The 13,846-nt window shown below is 47.4% G+C and overlaps 1 protein-coding gene across 2 annotated transcripts in view; it reads left to right on the forward strand.

Annotated features, from left to right (window-relative positions):
- LOC132407467 (multiple epidermal growth factor-like domains protein 9) overlaps positions 1 to 13,846 on the forward strand; it is a 205,789-nt gene that overhangs the window by 66,583 nt on the left and 125,360 nt on the right. The gene's annotated exons all lie outside the window — the stretch shown is intronic.

The following is a 13,846-nucleotide window of genomic DNA, read 5'->3' on the forward strand; positions in this document are numbered from 1 at the left end:
AAGAGTGGATCATCCCTTCTGCTCGCTAGCTGATTGATGCTCATGTAGCCTGACAGAAAGATAGAAACAACGATGTCAACTCTCAATGAATGACCAGTAATCTTGGGATCTGGATGGCAAAGCAAACACTTCTAACAAATCTCCCTTGAAACTAGCCAATCAGAATCTTCTACTGCTAAACTGTTCATTGTTTGGAACCAGCCAACTGCATCATAATGTCATTCAGTCCCCGGAGGAGTATACAAGCTGGCATTCAACACCCACAGCTGCGCAGTGATAGTGGCTTCTCGATTGGAGCTGAAACATCTGCAAACATTTTGCCAAGTTATGGTTTTTTTGTGCTGCGTCAGATCCAGAGTAACGGCTAGATCTTGTTCTCCTTTACACTTCTGTCCTGGAAATGGCACTAACCAATTTTGAATCAGCACACCCGACACTGGAGGAATTCAGCAGATCAGTCAGCATCAATGGTAGGAATAAACAAATGACGTTTTGGGGCTGAGACCCTTAAAGAACTTTGCTGAGTTATGGGTCTTAAGCCTAAAACATCAGCCTGTTTATTCATTTCCATCAATGCTGCCTGACCTGCTGAGTTCCTCCAGCATTTTGTGTCTGCTGTTCTGGATTTCCAGAATCTGCAGAATCTCTTCTGTTTATGTGGAGCACAGAGACACCCCTTCCACCTTCAGGGAGATGTTAATAGATTATCAAAATCTATAGTTCTGGAGAAAGGTGCCTTGGAATCCTGGAAGCAGCGTTGTGGTGAACTCAATCTAGTTGCTGCTGTTAACAACGAAAACACAAATTAAGCCACAACACACCTTGCCCCATTAATGTATAATGGCAGTTTTTGAATGTGTTCACTTAGACCTCTCTCACAAAAACCAGAGATTCTGCAGATGCTGGAAATCCAGAGCAGCACACACAAAATGCTGAAGGAACTCAGCAGGTCAGGCAGCATCAATGGAGACCTGAAATGTTGACTCTCCATAGATGCTGACAAACCTCTCAATGTTTCGTAGATCTGTTGCAGTTGCATGATAACAGGAAGAGGCCATTCAGACTGTCGGACCTGTTCTGTCTCTGCTTGAATATCTGTGGCAGTGCATCACCTCTGCTCCACTCACTGGGTCTCCATAACCTATAATCCCCCGGCCTGATAACAGTCCAAACTCTTGCTTGGCATTTTCACTTGAATCTCGGCATTGCTGTGTTTCCAGGGAGATTTCAGAACTGTTCTGTTCTGTATCCCGCAGCCCCTTTGGAAAGGCAAATAAGTTGACTACATGGGTCCAGTCAGTTGCTTTAATGGTCATAGTTGCCTCAGTGTGATCCTTTCAAATGCAAGTTAATATGCCCCGGGTCTTAAACCGTGACCCTTTCAGAGTTTTCTGTTGAGGTTCCAGCCCCTCAATCTTTCCTCCAGGCCTCCCCTTCCAGGGTTCAGACCCAGGTCTGGACGCACATCCCCAGCTGGGCCGACAGTAGCTCAATTGCCTCTTCCTCATTGGCGCACAAACCACTTCCCTCAAGGCTTTCTTGACCCACATGATGTTCGCAACCAGACACTAAAGGTCTCTCAGCATCTCCAGAGATCCTAAATCAGAATCGAGTTTATTATCACCTACATGTAGCATGAAATTTGTTAACTGAGCAGCAGCAGTTCAATGCAATACATAATCTAGCAGAGAGAGAAAAAATAATAATAATTAAAATGAAACATGATAATATTAAATAAACAAGTAAATCAAGTACTTGTATTGAATAGATTACTAAAATGTCCAAAAACAGATATACTGTATATTTAAAAAAGTGAGATTGTGTCTGAAGCTTCAAAGTCCATTTAGGAATCGAATGGAAGGGGGAAGAAGTTGTTCCTGAATCGCTGAGTGAGTGTTGCAGGCTTCTGTACCCCTTACCTGATGGTAACAGTGAGAAAAGGGCATGCCCTGGGTGCTGGAGGTCCTTAATAATGGACACTGCCTTTCTGAGACACCGCTCCTTGAGGATGCCCCGGGCACTCCGCAAGCTCCTTTGTCAACGCCCCTCCCACTTCAGGGCACTCCCTCCTTGGTGCCCCCAAACATACGCCCTCATTGCTGTCTTCTGACTGATGCTTCCTCAATTCCACCCCTCTGAACATGGGTTGCTCCCTCATCACTGTCCCTTCCACTGTGGGGCGTTTACTTGTCTCCCCCACGACAGGCTGCACCTTCGTTGCTCCCCTCCCACTGCAGAGACCCCCCCCCATGTGAGGTGCTCTCTCGTCACCGTAAGGCAAGGCACTCCCTCATCGCTGCCCTTACTGCTGCAGGGCACTCCCTCGTCACTGGCCTCCCCTGTCACAGGACACTCCCCCGACACAGGACACTCCCTTGTCACAGGACACTCCCTCATCACTGTCCTCCCCTGTCACAGGACACTCCCCCGACACAGGACACTCCCTCATCACAGGATACTCCCTTGTCACTGACCTCCCCGTCACAGGACACTCCCCTGTCACTGACCTCCCCGTCACAAGACACTCCCTCGTCACTGACCTCCCCGTCACAGGACACTCCCCCATCACAGGACACTCCCCCGTCACTGACCTCCCCGTCACAGGACACTCCCCCGTAACTGACCTCCCCGTCACAGGGCACTCCCCCGTCACTGGCCTCCCCGTCACAGGACACTCCCTTGTCACTGACCTCCTCGTCACAGGACACTCCCTCGTCACTGACCTCCCTGTCACAGGGCACTCCCCCGTCACTGGCCACCCCGTTGCAGGACACTCCCTCGTCACTGACCGCCCCATCACAGGACACTCCCCTGTCACTGACCTCCCCCGTCACAGGACACTCCCTTGTCACTGACCTCCCTGTCACAGGACACTCCCTCGTCACTGACCTCCCCGTCACAGGGCACTCCCCCGTCACTGGCCTCCCTGTTGCAGGACACTCCCTCGTCACTGTCATAGGACACTCCCTCGTCACTGACCTCCCCGTCACAGGGCACTCCCTTGTAACTGACCTCCTCGTCACAGGACACTCCCTCGTCACAGGACACTCCCTCGTCACAGGACACTCCCTCGTCACAGGACACTCCCTCGTCACAGGACATACCCCCGTCACAGGGCACTTCCTCGTCACTGGCCTCCCTCGTCACAGGACACTCCCCTGACACAGGACACTCCCCCGTCACAGGACACTCCCTTGTCACTGGCCTCCCCCGTCACAGGACACTCCCTCGTCACAGGGCACTCCCCCGTCACAGGGCACTTCCTCGTCACTGGCCTCCCTCGTCACAGGACACTCCCCCGACACAGGACACTCCCCCGTCACAGGACACTCCCTTGTCACTGACCTCCCTGTCATAGGACACTCCCTCGTCACTGACCTCCCCGTCACAGGACACTCCCCCGTCACAGGACACTCCCCCGTCACACGACACTCCCCCATCACAGGACACTCCCCCCCGTCAGAGGACACTCCCCCCGTCACAGGACACTCCCCCGTCACAGGACACTCCCCCATCACAGGGCACTCCCTCATCACTGACCTCCCCGTCACAGGACACTCCCTTGTCACAGGACACTCCCTTGTCACAGGACACTCCCTTGTCACTGACCTCCTCGTCACAGGACACTCCCTCGTCACTGTCCTCCCCCGTCACAGGACAATCCCCCGACACAGGACACTCCCCCGACACAGGACACTCCCCCGTCACAGGTCAATCCCTCATCACTGACCTACCCGTCACAGGACACTCCCTTGTCACTGACCTCCCCGTCACAGGACACTCCCCCGTCACAGGACACTCCCCCGTCACATGACACTCCCCTGTCACAGGACACTCCCCCCGTCACAGGACACTCCCCCGTCACAGGACACTCCCTCGTCACTGACCTCCCTGTCACAGGACACTCCCTTGTCACAGGACACTCCCTCGTCACAGGACACTCCCCCGTCACAGGGCACTCCCTCGCCACTGACCTCCCCGTCACAGGACACTCCCTTGTCACAGGACACTCCCTTGTCGCTGACCTCCTCGTCACAGGACACTCCATCGTCACAGGACACTCCCTCGTCACAGGACACACCCCCGTCACAGGACACTCCCTCGTCACAGGACACACCCCCGTCACTGACATCCCTGTCACAGGACACTCCCCCGTCACAGGACACTCCCTTGTATCTGACCTCCTCGTCACAGGATACTCCCCCGTCACAGGACACTCCCCCGTCCCAGGACACTCCCCCGTCACAGGACACTCCCCCGTCACAGGACACTCCCTCGTCACAGGGCACTCCTCCGTCACAGGACACTCCCTCGTCACTGGCCTCCTCCGTCACAGGACACTCCCTCGTCTCTGACCTCCCCGTCACAGGACACTCCCTTGTCACTGCTCTCCCTGTCTCATGGTGCTCCCTCATTGCTGCCACAAGTTCGGGTTTTATGCTTCAGTTGGGTATTTTGTGCTCGACATGATCCACTCCCCTTGAACTTCACTGGTCTTGAGGTTGTAGGTCTGTGAGGTTGTGCTTCTGTAGCTCTGTGTGTGACCTTGGGTAAGCAGGTATTTAAGTTCAGAGGAGCGGCCCAGAGCACGGGAGAAGAGGAACCTTTGTCAGCTGGGGGAGCGCTCCACTCTGATGGGTCCTTCAGTTTCATTGGCCCACACAGTGCTGGTTGCCAATCGAGTCAAAGATTCAATGCTGTTCTTTGTCATTCCTCAGGACTCAAGTGTAAAGGAGAACAAAATGATCAAGCAACACACACAAAATGCTGGAGGTACTCAGCAGCCCGGGCAGCATCCAGGAAAAGAGTACGGTCGACATTTTGGGACAAAACCCTTCGAGATTGTACTCTTTTCCTGGATGTTGCCTGGCCTTCTGAGTTCCTCCAGCATTTTGTGTGTGGTGTTCAGATTTCCAGCATCTGCACATTTTTTCTCGTTTGTGCCCAGAGCTCACTTAAAGGACTGTAAGGATTCCTGTGCGACCGGGAAGCTTTGTCGCAGAGTTCTATTATGGGTCTGTCAGGCTTGTTGTGGAGAGTTTGTGGATTTGTGTTTCCTTGGAGACATTTACACAGCCCTGTCTATTGTTACACTGGATAACCAACTCAGTGATAACCTGAAATGGTACAAAGCGGGTTACCTTAGTTTGATCAAGTTTAATAGCACTGGCATATGTTGTGAGATTAGTTGTTTTGCGGCAGCAGTTCAGTGCAAACTTACAATAGCTATAGGTGACAATAACAAATATATTGTCTGTACATCGGTGAAATATTAGAGACATGGAGTCATAGAACACTATAGCACAAAAACAGGTCACTTGGCCCATCCAGTCTATGTCAAACTAGTCCCATCGACCTGCACCTGAACCACCACCCTCCATACCCCACCAATCTATGTACCTATCCAAATGTCGCTTAGATCAACCCCACTCCCACCACTCCTACCGGCAGCTCGTCCCACACACTCACCACCCACTGAGTCAAGAAGTTCACCTCAGGTTCCCCTTAAACGTTTCACCTTTTCACCCTTAACCCATGATATCTATGTCTAGTCTCACCCAACCTCAGTGGAAAAAGCCTGCTTGCATTTTCCCTATCTTCCCTCATAATTGTGTATATCGTTATCAAAATGATTAATATTCAGTTTCTGTTTATCACTGAGATGGGGATAAATGCTGAAAATCAGAGATTGGCTGTGAAATTTGCTGGCATATTCCTCCCCCACATGAATATTCATCGATCACGGATCGGTCTGGGGCATCTTTGTGCTTTGTATATTTTCTATTCAGATCAGCCTGCTCTATGAGAGCAGCTGTAACTCCCTGTGTAATTGTTGGCCAGGTCTCAGGAATTCACTTCGGTTAGCTCGGATATTCCTGCTGCGCTTATTCACATTGTTTTGGGGAGCTGATTATATGTCTGCTCATTTTCTGGGTCTCTGCGGTTTCAGCTTCCTTACTGTGCGAGGATTGGTATGTTTACGCACAGTTATACGCGTACCGATGTGGTGTGTCTGTTACTATCTGTCCAGACCTAGGTATTATAAAAGAGCGGCTTGTTTTTCTCAAAATTAGCTCCAATTGTCGCAGGTACCTTGAAACATACGATGAAGTGCGTTGTTTGCGTCAATATCAAATCAGCGAGGATTGTGCTGCACAGTGTGCAAGTGTTGCTACGCTTGTGGCACGGGTACTGTGTGCTCAGGTGAGCTGAGAATCTACATGGATTTTTACCAGCTATATTCCACTTGGCCACACAGTGACATCACTGTGAATGTGCCAATTACACTTCCAGACACGTCAGTGCAGAGGACAGGGATGTGCTCCCGGACAACCCCGTGTGTTTCCCAACTGCTGCCGTAAGAAAAGGGTTAAACAAAACTGGGAGCCTGTGTGATATTCTCTGGAGTACCTGAAGGATATGTGAAAGGAATATGGAATATTTCGGAACATAGAACACAGACCAGTACAGCACAAGAACAAGCCCTTCAGCCCACAATGTTGTGCAGAACCAATTAGGTTAAAAATCAGATGGTCCCGATGAAGGGTCTCGGCCCAAAACCTCGACTGTACTTCTTCCTATAGATGCTGCCTGGCCTGCTGTGTTCCACCAGCATTTTGTGTGTGTTGGGCAATTAAACTAATCCATTCTGCTTACATATTGTCCGTGTGCTTCCATTTTCCTCATATTCATGTGACTATCTAAACATCTCCTAAAAACCCCTAATGTATTTGCCTCTGCCTCCACCCCAGGCAAAGCATTCCAGACACCCACCACCCTGGGGAAAAAAATTGCCTCTCAAAACTCCTTCTCTCACATTAAATGCATGCCTTCTGGTTTTAGACATTTCAACCCTGGGAAAAGGAGTTAGCAAAGAAAGCCATCTTCTTGGATAATTCATAGATCAGGTCTGTTGAGGGTTTAAATTTTCACCTATTTAATTTCACTGATTGTTTCAAGCTTCTTGTTATCTGATGAACAGGGTACGTTATCAGGGACCTGAAACACTCACCGTGCTGCAAATGCTGATGCATTTCTTGATTCAAGCTGACTGTTTTTGCAGTGTAATCATGCACTCTCTGTTCTGCTTCACTGGGCCATGCCCTGCCTCAGAGGTGATTTATTGGAGTGGATAGTTTCCAATGAAGCAGCTCTGGCCGAAGCTCAGTGAGTGGAGTTTTGCTGCACCCAGTCACAGGCTGTGAAGTTATGGAAAGGAACTGGGCAACTATGCTGTTGTCAGTGAAAGTCTTAGGCACCCTAGATTCTGCAGAGTAAAGAGTTATAGAAAAACAGAAGTACAGATGTGGAATAATTACATAAATACCAACATGTATTGACAGTAAGATCATCAATGAATCTGGTTGTGGGAAGGTTTTGAACTTTTCCCGAATTACATTAACCTGATAGCTGTCCAGCACGTCACCTGAATGTCAGAGTGGGTCACTTTCACAAACCAACACAGCTCACCGCCACCGACGGGCAGAGTCAACCCCACACCTGTCAGTTGAGCTAAGTAAAAATAAAAAACCCCTTTGAGCAAAGTCAGTCAATTATTAATAAAGTGACTCAGTGATACTCAGTGTGAAATGAAGCCCTTCCATGTCCGAATACTTTCTCGACAGGAGCTGGCAGGGAAATCAAACAGGATAAATAATTCCAGCTCTCAGCCGAGCCTTGAGTGGATGTTTTTGAATATTTTTAGAGTTGTGTGTGCTCCTTACTTGGAACGAGTAACATGCTTCCTTCTTGTGCTTTCTATATCTAAGTGGTGAATTGTATAGTGATGAATGCATCTCTTGTTTGCAGGAAGCACTATTACATATCGAGTATCATTCAGCAAGTGTGCTTATTGACCTACGAGAAGGATGCAAATGACCCCAGTGCGTTGACACCTACCACCAGATTCATAAGAAGTGACTCCCCCAAACTGTGCATTTTCTCAGTGACCAAATCACTATTTTTAATATGGCACATTTCTCTGTGGTTCCTCTGGAGCTTTGGACAGGGTTGGACAGCCAGATCACTCAATCATTCCCTGTAAGGTGATGCATGTAAGGCCAGGCAAGTTGATAGGGTGGTTAAGATGGCGTATGGTGAAATGGCTTTCGTTAGTCAGGGGGACTGAGTTCAGGAGCCATGGGGTAATGTTGCAGATCTGTAAAACCCTGGTTAGACCACACTTGGGCTGTGGTTTTCAGTTCCGGTTGTCTCATTTTAGGAAGGATGTAGAAGCTTTTGAGAGGCTGCAGAGGGGATTTGCTAAGATACTGCCTGGATTAGAGAGCTTGTCCGATGAGGATAGGTTTAAGTGAGCTAGGAATTTTCTCTAAATTTAGAGTGGAGGAGGGTGTAAGACAATAGACAAAAGGTGCAGAAGTAGACCATTCGGCCCCTCGAGTCTGCACCACCATTCTGAGATCATGGCTGATCATTCACTATCAATACCCAGTCCCTGCCTTGTCCCTATATCCCTTGATTCCCCTATCCATCAGATATCTATCTAGCTCCTTCTTGAAAGCATCCAGAGAATTGGCCTCCACCGTCTTCCGAGGCAGTGCATTCCACATCTCCACAACTCTCTGGGAGAAGAAGTTCTTCCTCAACTGTGTTTTAAATAACTGACCTCTTATTCTCAATCCATGCCCTCTGGTACTGGACTCTCCCAACATCTGGAACATATTTCCTGCCTCAATCCTATCAAATCCTTTAATTATCTTAAACGTTTCAATCAGATCCCCTCTCAATCTCCTCAATTCCAGTGTGTACAAGCGCAATCTCTCCAATCTCTCTGCGTAAGACAGCCCTGCCATCCCAGGAATCAACCTAGTGAATCTACGCTGCACTTCCTCAATTGCCAGAATGTCCTTCCTCAAACCTGGAGACCAAAACTGTACACAATATTCCAGGTGTGGTCTCACCAGGGCCCTGTACAAATGCAAAAGGACATCCTTGCTCTTGTACTCAATTCCCCTTGTAATAAAGGCCAACATTCCATTTGCCCTCTTCACTGCCTGCTGCACTTGCTCATTCACCTTCATTGACTCCTAGTTCTCTTTGCATTTCTCCCTTACCTAACTCTACACCATTCAGACAATACTCTGCCCTCTTGTTCCTGCTTCCAAAGTGGATAACTTCACATTTATTCACATTGAATGACATCTGCCAAGTATCTGCCCACTCACCCAGCCTATCAAAGTCTCCCTGTATTCTCCTAACGTCCTCTTCACATGTCACACTGCCACCCAGTTTAGTATCGTCAGCAAACTTGCTGATAGAGTTTTCAATGCCCTCATCTAAATCGTTGACATAAATCATAAAGAACTGTGGTCCCAATACAGAGCCCTGTGGTATCCCACTAGTCACCTCCAGCCAGTCTGAGAAACACCCATTCACTGCTACCCTTTGCTTTCTATCTGCCAACCAGTTTTCTATCCATGTTGAAACCCTGCCCCCAATGCCATGAGCTCTGATTTTACTCACCAATCTCCTATGTGGCACCTTATCGAATGCCTTCTGAAAATCTAGTTACACAACATCTACTGGCTTACCCTCGTCTAACATCCTTGTTACACCCTCAAAAAAACTCCAACAGATTAGTCAAGCATGATTTGCCCTTGGTAAATCCATGCTGGCTCGGCCTAATCCTATTACTGCCGTCAAGATGTGCCACATAAGGTGATGTGATAGAGGTGTACAAGATGATAAGAGGCATAGATATAGAGTGGATAGCCAGAGATTTTATCCCAGGGCAGAAATTGCTAATATGTGGGGACATAATTTTAAAGTAATTGGGGGGATGTCGGAGGTAGGTTTTGTACTTAGAGAGTGATGGGTGCATGGAATCTGCTGCCGGGGTGGTGGTAGAGGCAGATACATCGAGGACATTTAAGAGACGTTTAGATAGGCACATGGATGAAAGAAAAATGGAGGGTTACGAGGGAGGGAAGGGTTGATTGATGTTAGAGTAGGTTAAAGGATGGCATGACATTGTGGGCTATAGGGGCTGTACTGTGCTGTAGCCTTCTGAGTTCTGTGTAGTAGCATTGGAAAGGTTTGCCTGTGCCTTACACCAGCTGACTGTAAAGCTGTACCAGTCAAGCACCTTCATAATTTATCTTTCTGAATAACTCCACCCTCAGCAGGTGTTGGATGTAATTGTTTCTTCAGAAACACTTTCCCTCTAGCTCTTTACATATGACCTACATTTCTGCATCTCATTGCTGCAGTTTTGTTTTCCGCAGTAATCTTCACTTAGACATTCCCTGTACACCAAGGCCTCGTGGAAAGGCCTGGCGAGGGTGAAAACTCAGCTCTGCTGTTGTGATTTGGATAAGTGGCCTCCTGGTGATGGGTGGCATTGTTCTGGGAAATGGAGAAGTGTGTTTGGTGCAGTTTTGTGAAGATTTTCAGTGGAGCCATCTTGGCCATTATTGTTTCTATCAGGACCCTGTTCTGCTTGATCTAAAAGTTGAGAGAACATCATTGTATATTTCAGGGTGTTGAGCAACACACAAAACGCTGGAGGTACTCAGCAGGTCAGGCATCATTCCTGGAGGGAATAAGCAGTCGACGTTTTGGGCCAAAGTCCTGTTGAAGGGTCTCAGCCAATAAATCGACTGTTTATTCCTTTCCATAGATGCTGCCTGACCTGCTGAGTTCCTCCGGCATTTTGTGTGTATGTGTTGTTCTGGATTTCCAGCATCTGCAAAATCTCTTGTGTGCAGTGAATTAAGCTTGTGTGTTGAGCATTATGAGGATTGGTGTGATTGGAGGTCCACGGGGTGCCACAGTAGCAGAGCACCTAGCATTGTAGCTCAGGGTGTTATAGTTCAGAATTCAGTTCCAGCGCCATCTGCAAAGGGTTTGTATGTTCTGTTAGTGACCGTGTGGGTTTCCTCCGGGTGCCCCGGTTTCATCCCACAGTCCAAAGACGTACTGGTCGTCATTGTAAATTGTCCTGTGATCAGGCTAGATTAAATCGGCAGGCTGTTGGGTGACATGGTTCAGTGAGCCAGAAGGGCTTGTATCTCTAGACAAAAAATAAAACCAATAAACTAGGAGCTGGAGTTGGCCATCCAGCCCATCGAGCCTGCTAACCATTCAATAAAATCATGTCTGATCTGGCCCTTTTTCCCATAACCCGTTATTCCCAGCTATGCAAACAACCCTCTAACTGTGTCTTAAATATATGAAATGAATTGGCCTCTACGGCTTCCCTGGGCAGAGAATTCCACAGAGTCAGTACTCTCAAGGAAAAGCAGCTTCTCCTCATCTCTCAAATCCTGAGGCAATGTCCCTAGCCCGAGTCTCAGTGAAAACCTTTGTGCCCCTATCTGATCAATCGCTTTCAAAGATTGATCTTGGTGTTTTATGTAGGTCAGCAGCACAGTTTATAACCGTCACCAACTGAGCTTTCTTATTTCCACTCCGATGGAGACGGATGTCCTCCTCAAGCAATTAGGTAGAAGGAAGTTTACAGTGGGTGAATTAAATGTAGAAATCAGTCACAGAGAGCCATATAACGAGAGGAAGCAGTGCTGAATTTAGAAAGCAGAAACAGGGAAATGTTAAACTTTAAATTTTAATGAACAATTCTTCAATTTCAAATAAAACCTATTAGTAAGAAATGTTATTATTCGCGTATGTTATTAGACACGTATGAAACATTGACACTTAACTGTTCCTATAACCTACGGACTCACTTTTCAAGGACTACACCCATTTATTTATTATGTGTATTTGCACATTGTCTTCCTTTGCTGCCTGATTGTTTTCTAATGATTTTATTCTGTTTCTTTGTCTACTGTGTATCATGTACATACTTTGTTAATCAATTTACTTCGAACTTTGAATTTATGCTAGAGCTGTTAACTTACAGATCCAGTGAGGTTGTTCAGAAGGAGTTAACACAAGGGCTGACCTTGTCGTTTATATACATGAAGTTCTGCAGATGCTTGAAATCCAGAGCAGCACCACTGACTTCTTAAGCATATTATCATTTGTATGTCTTGGAAAGAATGTAAGGTTGCCTGCAGAGGCCCAGGCGCTGCAGTTGTGCATGTGGTATTGGACAATTCCCCTTACTGGTTGACAGCGGAGGCCCAGGCAGTGGAATTTCCAGCTCTTTGTCTCTGGACCGTGGGAGGAAACCAGAGCACCCAGAGGAAACCCACGCGTTCACGAGAAGGAATGTGCAAACTTGCCTACAGGGGACACTGGAATCGAACGCTGCTGCTCCAAAGCTGTAATGACGTTCTGGTAGCCACTACTCCACTGTGGCTCTCAGTGATTCAGAAGGTGGCGAGCAAGGGATTGGGTTGGGGTGAATTGGCACGGAGGGTGAGATTAAACCGTGAATCAGTCATCTCAAACCATGTAGCACAGCTTTCCTCTGCCTCATTGACACCTTCGTTTCAGGGAAACCAACAGAGTGTTTAATCATCAGATACTATAATAAGCTTTCTTGTTTGAGAATTACTTGCTAAGCTAATGTTCCCTAGTTTGTAATTATAATTTGATTACGTTAAATAACTCAGGTTATTTGATATGCAAAATCTCGCTCTCCTGATCTTGCAACTAGGATTGAAGTGTTTTAGACCATTAAGACATGAGAACAGAACTAGCCTTTCAGCCCATCAAGTCTTCTCCACTGTTCCATCATGGCTAATTTATTATCCTCTCAACCCCATTCTCCTACCTTCTCCCTATAACCTTTGATGCTCTGATTAATCAAGAACCTATCAGACTCTGCTTTAAATATACCCAATGACCTGGCCTCCACAGTCATCTGTGGCAATGAATTCCACAGATTCACCACCCTCTGGCTAAAGAAAATCCTCCTCATCTCCGTTTTAAATGGATGTCCCTCTGTTTTGCTGCGCCCTCTAGTCCTAGACTCCCCCACTATAGGAAACATCGTCTCCATATCCACTCTGTCTAGATCTTTCAATATTTGATATTCGAAGTTCAAAGTAAATTTATTGTCAGAATATATGTATCACTGTCTGAGATTCATTTTCTTGTGGGCATACTCAATAAACCCATAATAGAATAATAACCATAATAGGATCAGTGAAAGACCCCACCAACTAGGCAGTCAACCAATGTACAAAAGTCAACAAACTCTCCAAATAACAATAAGAAAATAATAATAAATAAGTAATGAATAGTGGGAACGTGAGATGAAGAGTCCTTTGAAAGTGAGTCTGTAGGCTGTGGAAACAGTTCAGTGATGGGATGAGTGAAGTTACTCTGGTTCAAGAGCCTGATGGATGAGGGGTAAAAACTGTTCCTGAACCTGTTGGTGTGGGTCCTGAGGCTCCTGTCCCCTCCTCCCTGATGGCAGCAGTGAGAAGAGAGGATGGTCTGGGTGGCGGGGGTCCCTGATGATGGATGCTGCTTTCCTGCGACATGTTTCCACTCCTGTGATGGACTGGGTTGTATCCACTACTTTTTGTGGGATATTCCATTCAAAGCTGTTGGTGTTTCCTTTCAGGCCGACATGCAGCCAACCAATATACTGTCCACCACACAACTGTAAAAGTTTGTCAGAGTTTTGGATGTCATGCAGAATCTTCACAAACTCCCGAGGAAGTGCTTTCTTTGTAATTGCAGTTACGTGCTGGGCCCAGGACAGTTTCTCCAAAATGATAACACTAAGGAATCTGTTGCTGAAACAAGAAAGGCTTGCTTCTTCGGGTTTCTTCCTTCTGAAGTCAATAATCAGCCCCTTAGTCTTGCTGACAAGGTGCAAGAGGTTATTGCTGTGGCACCGCTCAGCCAGATTTTCATTCTCCCTCCTATATGCTGATGTGCCATCACTGACACGTTTCAAAAGATTCCC

The sequence above is a fragment of the Hypanus sabinus genome, chromosome 18 (genome assembly GCF_030144855.1).
Source record: "Hypanus sabinus isolate sHypSab1 chromosome 18, sHypSab1.hap1, whole genome shotgun sequence".
Classification (NCBI taxonomy): domain Eukaryota; kingdom Metazoa; phylum Chordata; class Chondrichthyes; order Myliobatiformes; family Dasyatidae; genus Hypanus; species Hypanus sabinus.